The sequence below is a fragment of the Canis lupus genome, chromosome X (assembly GCF_011100685.1).
Source record: "Canis lupus familiaris isolate Mischka breed German Shepherd chromosome X, alternate assembly UU_Cfam_GSD_1.0, whole genome shotgun sequence".
NCBI classification, from domain to species: Eukaryota; Metazoa; Chordata; class Mammalia; order Carnivora; family Canidae; genus Canis; species Canis lupus.
The window spans coordinates 44,475,157-44,487,607 of NC_049260.1; the positions used below are offsets into that span (position 1 = coordinate 44,475,157).

A 12,451-nucleotide genomic window follows, 5' to 3' on the forward strand; every position below is an offset into this window, starting at 1 on the left:
AGCAATCAATGTGATTGATCATTTCATAAAGAGTAAAAACAAGAACCATATGATCCTCTCAATAGATGCCGAGAAAGCATTTGACCAAATACTGCATGCATTCCTGATCAAAACTCTTCAGAGTGTAGGGATAGAGGGAACATTCCTCAGCATCTTAAAAGCCATCTATGAAAAGACCACAACAAATATCATTCTCAAGGGGGAAACACTGGGAGCCTTTCTGTAAGATTAGGAACACAACAGGGATGTGCACTCTCACCATTGCTATTCAATATAGGACTAGAAGTCCTAGCCTCACTAATCAGGCAACAAAAATAAATAAGTAAGTAAATAAATAAATAAATAAATAAATAAATAAATAAATAAATCCAAATTGGCAAAGAAGAAGTCAAACTCTCCCTCTTTGCAGATGACATGATACTGTACATAGAAAACCCAAAAGACTCCACCCCAAGATTCCTAGAACTCATACAGCAATTCGGCAGTGTGGCAGGATACAAAATCAATACCCAGATGTCAGTGGCATTTCTATACACTAACCACGAGACTGAAGAAAGAGAAATTAAGGAGTCAATCCCATTTACAATTGCACCCAAAGGAATAAGATACCTAGGAATGAACCTAACCAATGAGGTAAAGTATGTATACTTTAAAAACTACAGAACACTTCTGAAAGAAATTAGGAAGACACAAAGAGATGGAAAAATATTCCATGCTCATGGATTGGAAGAATTAATATTGTGAAAATGTCAATGTTACCCAGGGGAAATTATACATTTAATGCAATCCCTATCAAAATACCATGGACTTTCTTCAGAGAGTTAGAACAAATCATCTTAAGATTTGTGTGGAATCAGAAAAGACCCCAAACAGCCAGGGGAATATTGAAAAAGAATACCATAGCTGGGGGCATCATAATGCCAGGTTTCAGGTTGTACTACAAGGTTGTGGTCATCAAGACAGTGTGGTACAGGCACAAAAACAGACACATAGATTAATGGAACATAGAGAATCCAGAATTGTACTCTCAGCTTTATGGTCAACTAATATTCGACAAAGCAGGAAAGACTATCGACTGGAAAAAAGACAGTCTCTTCAATAAATGGTGCTGGGAAAATTGGACATCCACATGCAGAAGAATGAAACTAGACCATTCTCTTACACCATACACAAAGACAAACTCAAAATGGATGAAAGATCTACATGTGAGACAAGAATCCATCAGAATCCTAGAGGAGAACACAGGCAACACCATTTTTGAACTTGGCCACAGCAACTTCTTGCAAGATACATCTATGAAGGTAAGGGAAACAAAAGCAAAAATGAACTATTGGGACTTCATCAAGCTAAAAAGCTTCTGCACAGCAAAAGAAACAGTGAAAAAAACTAAAAAGACAACCTACAGAATGGGAGAAGATATTTGCAAATGACGTATCCGATAAAGGGCTAGTTTCCAAGATCTATAAAGAGCTTAACAGCAAAGAAACAAACAATCCAATCATGAAATGGGCAAAAGACATGAACAGAAATTTCACAGAGGAAGACGTAGTCCTGGCCAAGAAGCACATGAGAAAATGCTTCGCATCACTTGCCATCAGGGAAATATTAATTAAAACCTCAATGAGATACCACCTCACACCAGGGAGAATGGTGAAAATTAACAAGACAGGAAACAACAAATGTTGGAGAGGATGTGGAGAAAGGTGAACCCTCTTGCACTGTTGGTGGGAATGTGAACTGGTGCAGCCACTCTGGAAAACTGTGTGAAGGTTCCTCAAAGAGTTAAAAATAGATCTGCCCTTCGACCCAGCAATTGCACTGCTGGGGATTTACCCCAAAGATACAGATGCAGTGAAATGCCGGGACACCTTCACCCTATGTTTATAGCAGCAATGTCCACAATAGCCAAGCTGTGGAAGGAGCCTCGGTGTCCATCGAAAGATGAATGGATAAAGAAGATGTGGTCTATGTATACAATGGAATATTACTCATCCATTAGAAATGACAAATACCCACCATTTGCTTCGACGTGGATAGAACTGGAGGGTATTATGCGGAGTGAAATAAGGCAATCGGAGACGGACAAACATTATATGGTCTCACTCATTTGGGGCATATAAAAATAGTGAAATGGAATAAAGGGGAAAGGAGAGAAAATGAGTGAAAATATCAGTGAGGAGGACAAAACATGAGAGACACCTAACTCTGGGCAACGAACAAGGGGTAGTGGAAAGGGAGGTTGGCGGGGGGTTGGGGTGACTGGGTGATGGGCAGTGAGGGGGCACTTGGCGGGATGAGCACTGGGTTTTATGCTATGTCTTGGCAAGTTTACGCCAATAAAAATGTTTCAAAAAATAAAAAAATAAAAATTAATATTTGAGCAGTTATTCATAACATGTTGCACAGAAAACCATAGTCTGACTAGATTCTGAGTGGCACACCTTAATTTGTAGTTATCTGACCTTTCTGAGTCCTAGCTTATTGAATCGGCATCATATGAGCTACATTCCAAATTTGTTAGGATAATGCAGAATTTGGTGACACATCTAGCACAGAATCTGGTACATAGTGCAAACATAGTTTACGGTAGCTGCAGTCTGATATAATTCACTCCCTGAAGCTTTCCCCAAAGCATTAGAAAGGGATACCAAACAAGATTAGTAGAGAAAATAATTTACTTACCGATAGGATAACGTGTGCTGACAGGCAGAGGCTCTGGGATACTAGTCCCCATGAGGGTACACATAACTCCTAGTGTCATCAAGCAGCTTCAGAAATCTCACATATTGGGACGCCTGGGTGGTTCAGTGGTTGGACATCTGCCTTGAGCTTAGGGCGTGATATGGGTCCTGGGATCAAGAGTTGCATCGGGCTCCCCACGGGGAGCCTCTTCCATCTGCCTATGTCTCTACCTCTCTCTCTGTGTGTATCTCTCATAAATAAGTAAGTAAGCAAACAAATAAATAAGAAATCCCACATATTCCTAAGATTTAAAAAAAAAAAAAAGCTTGCACAAAATAGACTTTTGGTCTCAGAATGTATCGTCACTATGTAAAATAGCTCACATTTTCTTCTCATTTTTAAAAGCTTCAATTGCCTTTCTATATGACCAGCCTATTCTGGAGCAATACTTTATTAACAAGAACCAGTGGTAAAGGGTTATGACCACAGGCTTTGGTTCAGGCATTGATTTTTTTGGAATCTGGAAGGAAAACAGCTTTTTCCTTTCATTTTATTTTATTTCAGGCTATGTATTTCAGGACCATTTTTTTCCCGTAATAAATGGCTGTGTTTAGAGTTTCCCCAAATTACAAGAATGTTCTTTCTCTAGGAGAGAATAGCAGGTAGATATCTAGTTTAGGAGTTTCACCTTAGCTTAAATCTGATAGCTTTAAATATCCATGTACACCTCAGAAGGAATCTTCCTTGACTTTTTTTTTAGATTTACTTGTCTGTTTTTACAATTTCCATAATTCTTGTAAATAAATTCCAACCATGTGTTAGACACTTTATGGATGCATGGTTTAAGACTAAAAATTAAGGCTCAACATTATGTACTGCCTTAACATCTGGTAAAATTTGGAAGGCCTTGAATGGTCTAACCAGGAGTTTCTCTCCCCTCCTATCCCATGAATAAGATCCCCTAGCCAAACAACCTTTTTTATCAGGGTAACCAGGCACAGTTCCTGCTTATCCCTGAATAGCAGGTTTCACTTCTCTGACTGCCCATGGAATTATTCAAACAAGCAATCAAATCTACCAGTAGAAAACGGGGGGCACTTCATGTTCTTAATACTTAAAAGCCTGCTTTCCACAGCCCTGGTTATCTACTCTGTTGCCAAAGGCAACTCTGTGTGGCCCTGCCTCACATGCAGTGTCTTCTCCCCCAGGTTGTGAATATAGGTGACTAATAAACCATTAGCAATCTCATCTGTTCAGTATTGGTGTTATGTGCTTGGCCATCCCCATAAGCACAGGGCAGGAACACCTCTATCACCAATGTAGTGAATAGGAGGCAATCTAACTGCTAATCATCACAAAGATCCTGTGACATAGATGTCTTTATTACAGTTTCACTGATGAAGAAATTAAAGTTCAGAAAATTATAGATAATTGCCCTCAACCACACAGGAGAGTGCCAAAATAGAGTTTAACTTGGTCCTTTCACAAAATAAAATGTAAAAGAGTCATTGTGTTTTCCTTGCAATGCACATTCATTCCCAGCTATTTCTTCTTTTCTCCCCCGAACCTCAGTGGCTAGAAACCTAGAAAATTTCTTTTTTTCCTAGACCTTCTTGCCAATAGGAATTTCAATATTTTATATATTCTGCTAACAAGATGGCCTCCCATGAGATTTGGAAGGTACAAGGGAAACAGAAGCCATCTTTCTTTGCAGCTACAGTGGCTTTGGTAAACATAGGCTTTAAAGAAGTTTCTGTTTTAACTTCCAGTCATCTGCCTCAGAGATGCAGACTATTCTTGGAGTTTGCTACAATTTTCTGATCTCTGGGAGATAGCAGAAACTCCTACTATTCTTCGAATTCTGTGGCAAAGGACCTAAAAACTAGAGATGACCTCCCCTTCAACTTCACTCATCTAATTCTGTATATTAAATCTCATCCACTGATAGCTTCAGTTTTTTCCCCTATGCTCATTGAATCTTCAGGACTTTTCGCTCATCCCTGTTAATAGATGACCAATTTAGATCTCTGTCTAAGCCCCAAATTGAAATGATCACTCTCCAAACTACATCTTCAACAAAGAATCCTTTTCAGAATGTAACATGGTGTGTCAACTATCTCCAAATTAAAAAAAATATTCACTGATTTTAAGTGTCCACTCAATGTTTTTTAGTAAATTTAGAGTTGTGCAACCATCACCAAAGTCAAATTTAGACATTTCCACACACATACCCAAAAATAATCCCATCTGCCTATTTGCACTCAATCTCTACTCTTATCCCAGCCCCATACAACCATTAATCTATTTTCAGTCTCTATATATTTCAGTCTTTATATTTTTAGTCCTTTCACAAAAATTGAATAATACAATATGTAGTATTTTGTATCTGGTTTATTTTACTAGCAAAATGTTTATGAGACTTCCATGTTATAATATTTAACAATCCTGCATACTTTAATAGCGCTTAAAATGCTTAATAGTATTTTGTATGAATATACTTCAGGTTGTAAACATTCACAGATTGATAAGACATTTGGGCTGTTTTCATTTTTTGGCCATTAATAATAATGCTGCTACAGACATTCAACAATCTTTGTAGGAACATATGTTTTTATTTATCTTGAGTGAATGTGTAGGAGTACAGTCATATAGTAAATTTATGTTTAGCCATTTAATAAACTTATGTTTTCCAAAATGAATGCATTATTTTACATTTCCACCCTCAATGGATGGGCTTCAATTTCTCTACATCCTCATAAACACTTTTTATTGTTTGTCACTTTGATTACAATTATTCTACTGGATATGAATTAGTTTAGATTTGTATTTCTCTAATGAGTAAAGATGAGGTTTTTATCATGTAGTTATTGGATAATCATATATCTTCATTGATGAAATATCTATTAAAATATTTTGGCCACTTTTAATTGGCTTATTTGTCCTTTTGCTACTTAGTTATAAGAATTGCTTATATACTTAAGATAAAAGCTCTTATCAGATACATGATTTGCAAATATTTTTACCAATGGGTGGCTTGTTTCTTCTTATTCTTTTGAAGTCTAGTGGTATTGGCTGATGAAGTACAATTTACTATTTTTTCCTTTTGTAGATTGGGTTTTTAGTGTTGTATGCAAGAGATCATTGCCTAATACTAGGTCATGAAGATTTGAATCTGATTTTTCTGAAAGTATGAAAGTACTGTTTTAGCTACTGCATGTAGAGTTATCTATTATGAGTTAATTTTTGTATGATGTGAGGTAAAAGTCTAAATATGTCATTTTGCCAGTTGAAGTTCAGTAGTCCCAGCACCAGTTTTTCCAGCTTTATTGAAATAATATTGATGTATAACATTGTGTAAATTGAAGGTGTACAAGGTAATGATCTGATACACATGTATTGTGAAACGATTACCACAGTAAGGTTAGTTAATATATCCATCATCTTACATAATTATTTATTTGTGGTGAGAACATTTAAGATTTACTCTTAGCGACTTTGAGGTATATAATACAGTATCATTAACTATAATCACCATGCTGTGCATTAGATATCCAGAAACTTTTTGTCTTTTAATTGGAAGTTTGTACCCTTTGACTGACATCTCCCTATTTTCCCTTTTTCCCAACCTTCAGAAACCACCAGTCAACTCCTTGTTTCTCTAAGTTTGGCTTTTTAGATATCACATAGGAATATCATATAGCATTTATCTTCTGTTTGACTTATTTCAGTTAGCATAATGCCTTCAAGGTCTACCTATCATTTCTGTCATCACAAATGGCATTATTTCCTTCTTTCCCATGGCCTAAGAATATTCCTGTGTGTGTGTGTGTGTGTGTGTGTGTGTGTGTGTGTGTGTGCGCGCGCCACATCTTTACCCATTCATCTGTAGACAGACACTAAGTTGTTTCTGTATCTTGGTTATTGTGAATAATGCTATAATGAACATGAGAATGCCAATATCTCTTTAAGATTCTAATTTCATTTTCTTTGGATATATACTCAGAAGTGGGATTGCTGGATCTGATGATAGTTCTATTTTTAACTTTTTCAGGAATCTTCATGCTATTCTCCATAGTGACAGCACCAATTTACATTTCCACCAACAGCACACATTCTCTTTTCTCCATATACTTGCCAGCACTTCTTATCTCTTATCTTTTTTATAATAATAGCCATTCTAACAAATGTGAAGTGGTATCTTATATTTTGGTATAAGTGGTATCTTATATTCTCCCACTACACAGGTTGCCTTTTCATTTGGTTAACTGTGTCTTTGGTTGTACAGAGAAGCCTTTTAGTTTGATATAGTCTCATTTATTTATTTTTGCTTTTGTTCCTTGTGCTTTTGGTATCATATTAAAAAATTCTTTGCCAAGACCAGTGTCAGGGAGATTTATACCTGTGTTTTCTTCCAGAAGTTTTATGGTTTCAGGTCTTTTGTTTAAGTGTTAAATTCATTTTAAATTAATTTTAATGAATGTTAAAAGGTTCAAATTTAATTATTCTGCATGTGGTTATCCAGTTTCCCCAACATAATTTATGGAAGAGACTGTCCATTCCCCATTGAGTATTCTTGACTCTTTTGCCAAATATTGGTAATCATCTTTCTGGCCATACATGCCAACTATTTGTTGATTGTATTTCTGGGTTCTCAATTCTGCTCCATTGGTCTGTCTTTTTTCATGCTAGTTTTGATTACCATCACTTTCTAACATAGTGTGAAATCAGGAAATATGATGCCCCTAGCTTTATTCTTTCTCAAGATTGCTTTAGCTATTTAGGTATTTTTGTGGCTCTCGGAATTTTGGGATTATTTTTTCTATTTCTGTAAAAAATGCCATTGGAATGTGATAAGAATTGTACTTAATCTTTACATGGCTTAGGGTAGTATGGGCATTTTAACAATATTGTTTCAATCAATGAACATGGGATACTTTTCCATTTACTTGTGTTTTGTTCAATTTGTTTAATCAATGTCTTACAGTTTTCAGTGTATAGATCTTTCCCTTATTTGGTTATGTTTATTCCTAAGTATGTTATTGAGACTTTTCCAGCTTTACTGACTCATAGCTGACATGTAGCATTGTGTTTAAGGTGTATAGTATGTTGATTTGATACATTTACATATTGCAAAATGACTACCACAACAGCATTAACTAACACCTCCAGCCTATCACAGTTATTATTTCCTTTTTTGTAGTGAGAACATTTAATACCTACTCTCTTAGCAACATTCAAGCAAATAATATGGTATTATTAGCTATAATCACTGTGGTGTACACTAGATCCCCAGAACTCATTATTCTTATAACTGGAAGTTTGTACCTTTTGACCAGTATCTCCCCCACCACCATACCCTGGAAACTACCACCCTGAACTTTATTGTTTTTGATGTTTTTGTGAATAGGGTTATTTTTCTTATTTCTTTCTCAAATATTTTATTGTTAGTGTATACAAACACAATAAGTTATTGTATATTAATTTTGTATTCTGGGGATCCCTGGGTGACGCAGAGGTTTGGCGCCTGCCTTTGGCCCAGGGCGCGATCCCGGAGACCCGGGATCGAATCCCACATCGGGCTCCCGGTGCATGGAGCCTGCTTCTCCCTCTGCCTATGTCTCTGCCTCTCTCTCTCTCTCTCTATCATAAATAAATAAAAATTTTAAAAAAATTTGTATTCTGCAACTTTACTGAATTTGGTGATTAGTTCTAGGTGTTTTTGATTGAGTCTTTAGGACTTTTTAAATATAAGATCATTATATTTGCAAATAGCAACACTTTTACTTCCTCCTTTACAACTTAGAAGTATTTTGTTTCCATTTTTTTGCCTGATTTCTCTAACTAAAAATTACAGTACTCTGTTGAATAAAAATGGTAAGAGTAGGCACCCTTGTCTTGTTCCTGATCTTAGAGGAAATACTTTCAATAACATTATTGATGGGCTTTTTACATATGGCCTGTATTATGTTGAGGCATGTTTCTTCTATACACAGTTTGTTGAGAGTGTTTATCATGAAATGATGCTGTATTTCATCAAATGCTTTCTCTGCATCTATTGAGATGATCATAAGTTTTGTGTCTTTCATTCTAATAATGTGGTATATCATATTTATTGATTTGTATATGCTGAACAATCCTTGAATCTCAGGAATAAATTCCATTCTATCATGGCATATGATCCTTTTAATATGCTGTTAAGTTTGGATAACTTCTACAAATATATTCATCAGGAATATTAGTCTGAGTTTTCTTTTTTTGTAGTGTCCTTATCTGATTGGTATTAGGGTGATGATAGACTCATAAATTGAATATGGGAGTGTTCCTTTTCTCTTTAATTTTTTGGGGAGAGTTTGAGAATAATTGATATTTTTTCTTCTTTAAATGTTTGGGGAAATTGACAAGTGAAACCATCTGGACCTGGGCTCTTGTTGGAAGGTTCTTGGTTACTAATTCAATCTCCTTATTTGTAATTGGTCACTTCATATTTTATATTTCTTCATGATTCAGTCTAGATATGTTGTGTGTTTCTAGGAATTTATCCCTTTCTTCTAGGCTATCCAATTTGCTGACATGTAATTGTTCATAGTAGCCTTTTATCCTTCTTTGTATTTCGGGTATCAGTTGCAATGTGTCCTCTTTCATTTCTGATTTATTTATTTGATTCTTCTCTCTTTTTTCTTAGTATTACTAAAGGTTTATTAATTTTATCTTTTCAAAGAACCAACTCCTAGGATCTTTGATCTTTTCTATGTTTTTCTGGTCTCTATTTCGTTTATTTCTGATCTGACTTTTGTTATCTCCTTCTTCTACTAAGTTTTTAGACTTAGTTTGCTCTTCTTTTTCTAGGCCATTGAGGTTTAAATTTAGATTATTTTTTATGGAAGGAATAAACAATGAGAATAAAAGGTACAGCATAGGGAATATACTCATTGATATTGCAATAGTATTGTATGCTGATAGATGACAATTATATTTGTGGTGATCATAGCATAACATATAGAAATTTTGAGTCACTATGTTGTATACCTGAAACTAGTGTAACATTGTATGTCAACTATACTCAAATTAAAAAATTAAAATAAAAAATAATAAAGTTAGGTTGTTTATTTCAGAGCTTTCTTTATTCTTAATGTAAGCATGTCTTGTTATAAAATTCCTTCTTAGAAATGTTTTAGCTGCATCCCATATGTTTTCATATGTTGTAATAACATTTTCATTTTCCTTTAATATATTATTTACTCTCTTTTGATTCATTCTTTGACCTATTCGTTTTTCAAGAGTGTAATGTTTAATTTCCACCTGTTTGTGTATTTTATAATTTTCCTTATGTTTTTTATTTATAGTTTTATACCATTGTAGTTGGAAAGGATAATTGGTATGATTTTAATTTTCTTAAAGTTGTTAAGACTTGTTTTGTGATCTATCATATGATCTATACTTGAGAATGTTCCAAGTGTGCTTGACAAGAATGTTTATTCTGCTGCTTTTCAATGGAATGTTCTGTATATATCTGTTAGGCACATGTGGTATAAAGTATAGTTCAAGACCAATGTTTCCTGTTAATTTTCTGTCTGTAAATTCTATTCATTGTTAAAAGTGGGATATTGAAGTTCACTACTACTCTTATATTGTTTATTTTTCCTTTCAGATATGTTAGTGTTCACTTAATATGTTTTGGTTTTCAATGTTGTGCACATATATATTTATATTGTATCCTTTTGATAATTGACCCTCCTTATCATTATATAGTGACCCTCTTTTCTCTTGTTATGGCTTTTGAGTTAAAGTATATTTTGTCTGGTATAAGTGTTGCTATTCCTGTGTTCTTTTGGTTTCCACTTAAATGGGATATCTTTTTTTATCCTTTCATTTTGAGCCAAGTGTGTTCTTAAAACTAAACCAAATCTCTTATAGGTAGTATATAGCTGGATCTTGGGTTTATTTTTTGAGGTTTTATTTAAATTTCTCTTGACTAACATACAATGTAATGTTATTTTCAGGTGTAAAATTAAGGGAATCAATAATTATATATAGTATATACATCTTTCCCTTATTTTGTTAGTTCAAACAGAACAAGTGGTAGTCAGTGGAACAAATGCCTTCCTTAACCAGATCAACTGTTTAAACTACCTCCGACCACCTCCCCTCTGGTAACCATTTTGTCCTCTATAGCAAAGAGTCTATTTCTTGGTTTGCCTCTCTTTCCTCCCAAGATGTTCATTTGTTCTGTTCCTTAAATTCAATATGAGTGAAATCATATGGTGTTTGTTTTTCTCTGACTTATTTCATGTAGCATAATAATACTCTCTAGCTTCAACAACATCATTGAAAGTGGCAAGATTCCATTACTTTTTATGGCTGAGTAGTATTCCATTGTATGTATATACCACCTCTTCCCTATCCATTCATCAGTTGATAGACATCTGGGCCCTTTGCATTATTTGGCTATTGTACATGATGCTGCTATAAACATCAGAGTACATGTATCCCTTTGAATTAGTTTTTGTATCCTTTGGGGAAATACCCAGTAGAACAATTGCTAGGTGGTAGGGTAGTTCTATTTTTAATTTCTTGAGGAACTTTCATTGTGCCTGCACCAGTTTGCATTCTCACAACAGTGCTAGAAGGTTCCCCTTTCTCTGCATCCTCACCAATACCTGTTGTTACATGTGTTGTTCATTTCAGACATTTGGAGAGGTGTGAGATGATATCTCATTGTAGTTTTTATTTGTATTCCCCTGATGATGAGTGATGTTGAGCATCTTTTGATGTATCTGTTAGTATCTGTGTGTCTTCTTTTGAAAAATATCTATTTGTGTCGTCAGCCTATTTCTTAACTGAATTATTTGCTTTTTGGGTGTTGAGTTTGGTAAATTCTTTATATATTTAGGATACTAACCCTTTATCCAGTGTGTCATTTGCAAATATCATCTCCCATTCCATGGGTTACCTTTTAATTTTATTGACTGTTTCCTTTGCTGTACAGAAGCTTTTTATTTTGATGTAGCCCCAATAGTTTATGTTTGCTTTTGTTTCCCTTGCCTCAAAAGACATATCTAGTAAGAAGTTGCTATGGCTGCTGTTAATGATGATACTGCCTATGTTGTCCTCTAGGATTTTAATGATTTTCTGTCTCACATTTAGTTCTTTGATCCATTTTGAATTCATTTTTATGTATGGTATAAGAACGTCCAGTTTCATTTTTTGCATGTTGCTGTCCAGTTTTCCCAAAAGCATTTGTTGGAGAGACTGTATTTTTTGCATTGGATATTCTTTCCTGTGTTGTCAAAGATTAGAGTTGACCACATAGTTGTGGGTCCATTTATGGGCTTCCTATTCTGTTCCATTGATCTATGTGTCTATTTTTGTGCCAGTATCATACTGTCTTGATCAGTACACATTTGTAATATAACTTGAAGTCTGGAATTGTGATTTTATTATTAGTTTCTAGTTTCATTCCATTGTGGCAAGAGAGAGTACATTGTATAATTTTAATCTTTTAACATTAATTCAAACTCATTTTGTGGTCTAACATACATTCTATTCTGGAGAACACCCCATATGCAGTTGGTTTATCCTATTCTGTTCACTAAGCTTCTCAATCTCTATGTTTATATTTTTGCCCAATTTGGAGAGTTTTTAAACATTATGTCTTTGAATACTTTTCAGTTTCACTCTTTCCTCTCCTTTTGGGTCTCTGATGATATAAATGCAGCTCTTATGTTATGGTCTTACAGCCCACTGGAACTCTTCATTTTGCAAGCCTAAT

At 34.8% G+C, this 12,451-nt stretch overlaps 1 pseudogene; it reads right to left on the bottom strand.

Moving 5' to 3' along the window:
* The window catches only part of LOC100687646, a 45,341-nt pseudogene extending 42,607 nt beyond the window's left edge, over nt 1-2,734 (bottom strand).
* Nucleotides 2,735-12,451: the final 9,717 nt, after the last annotated feature.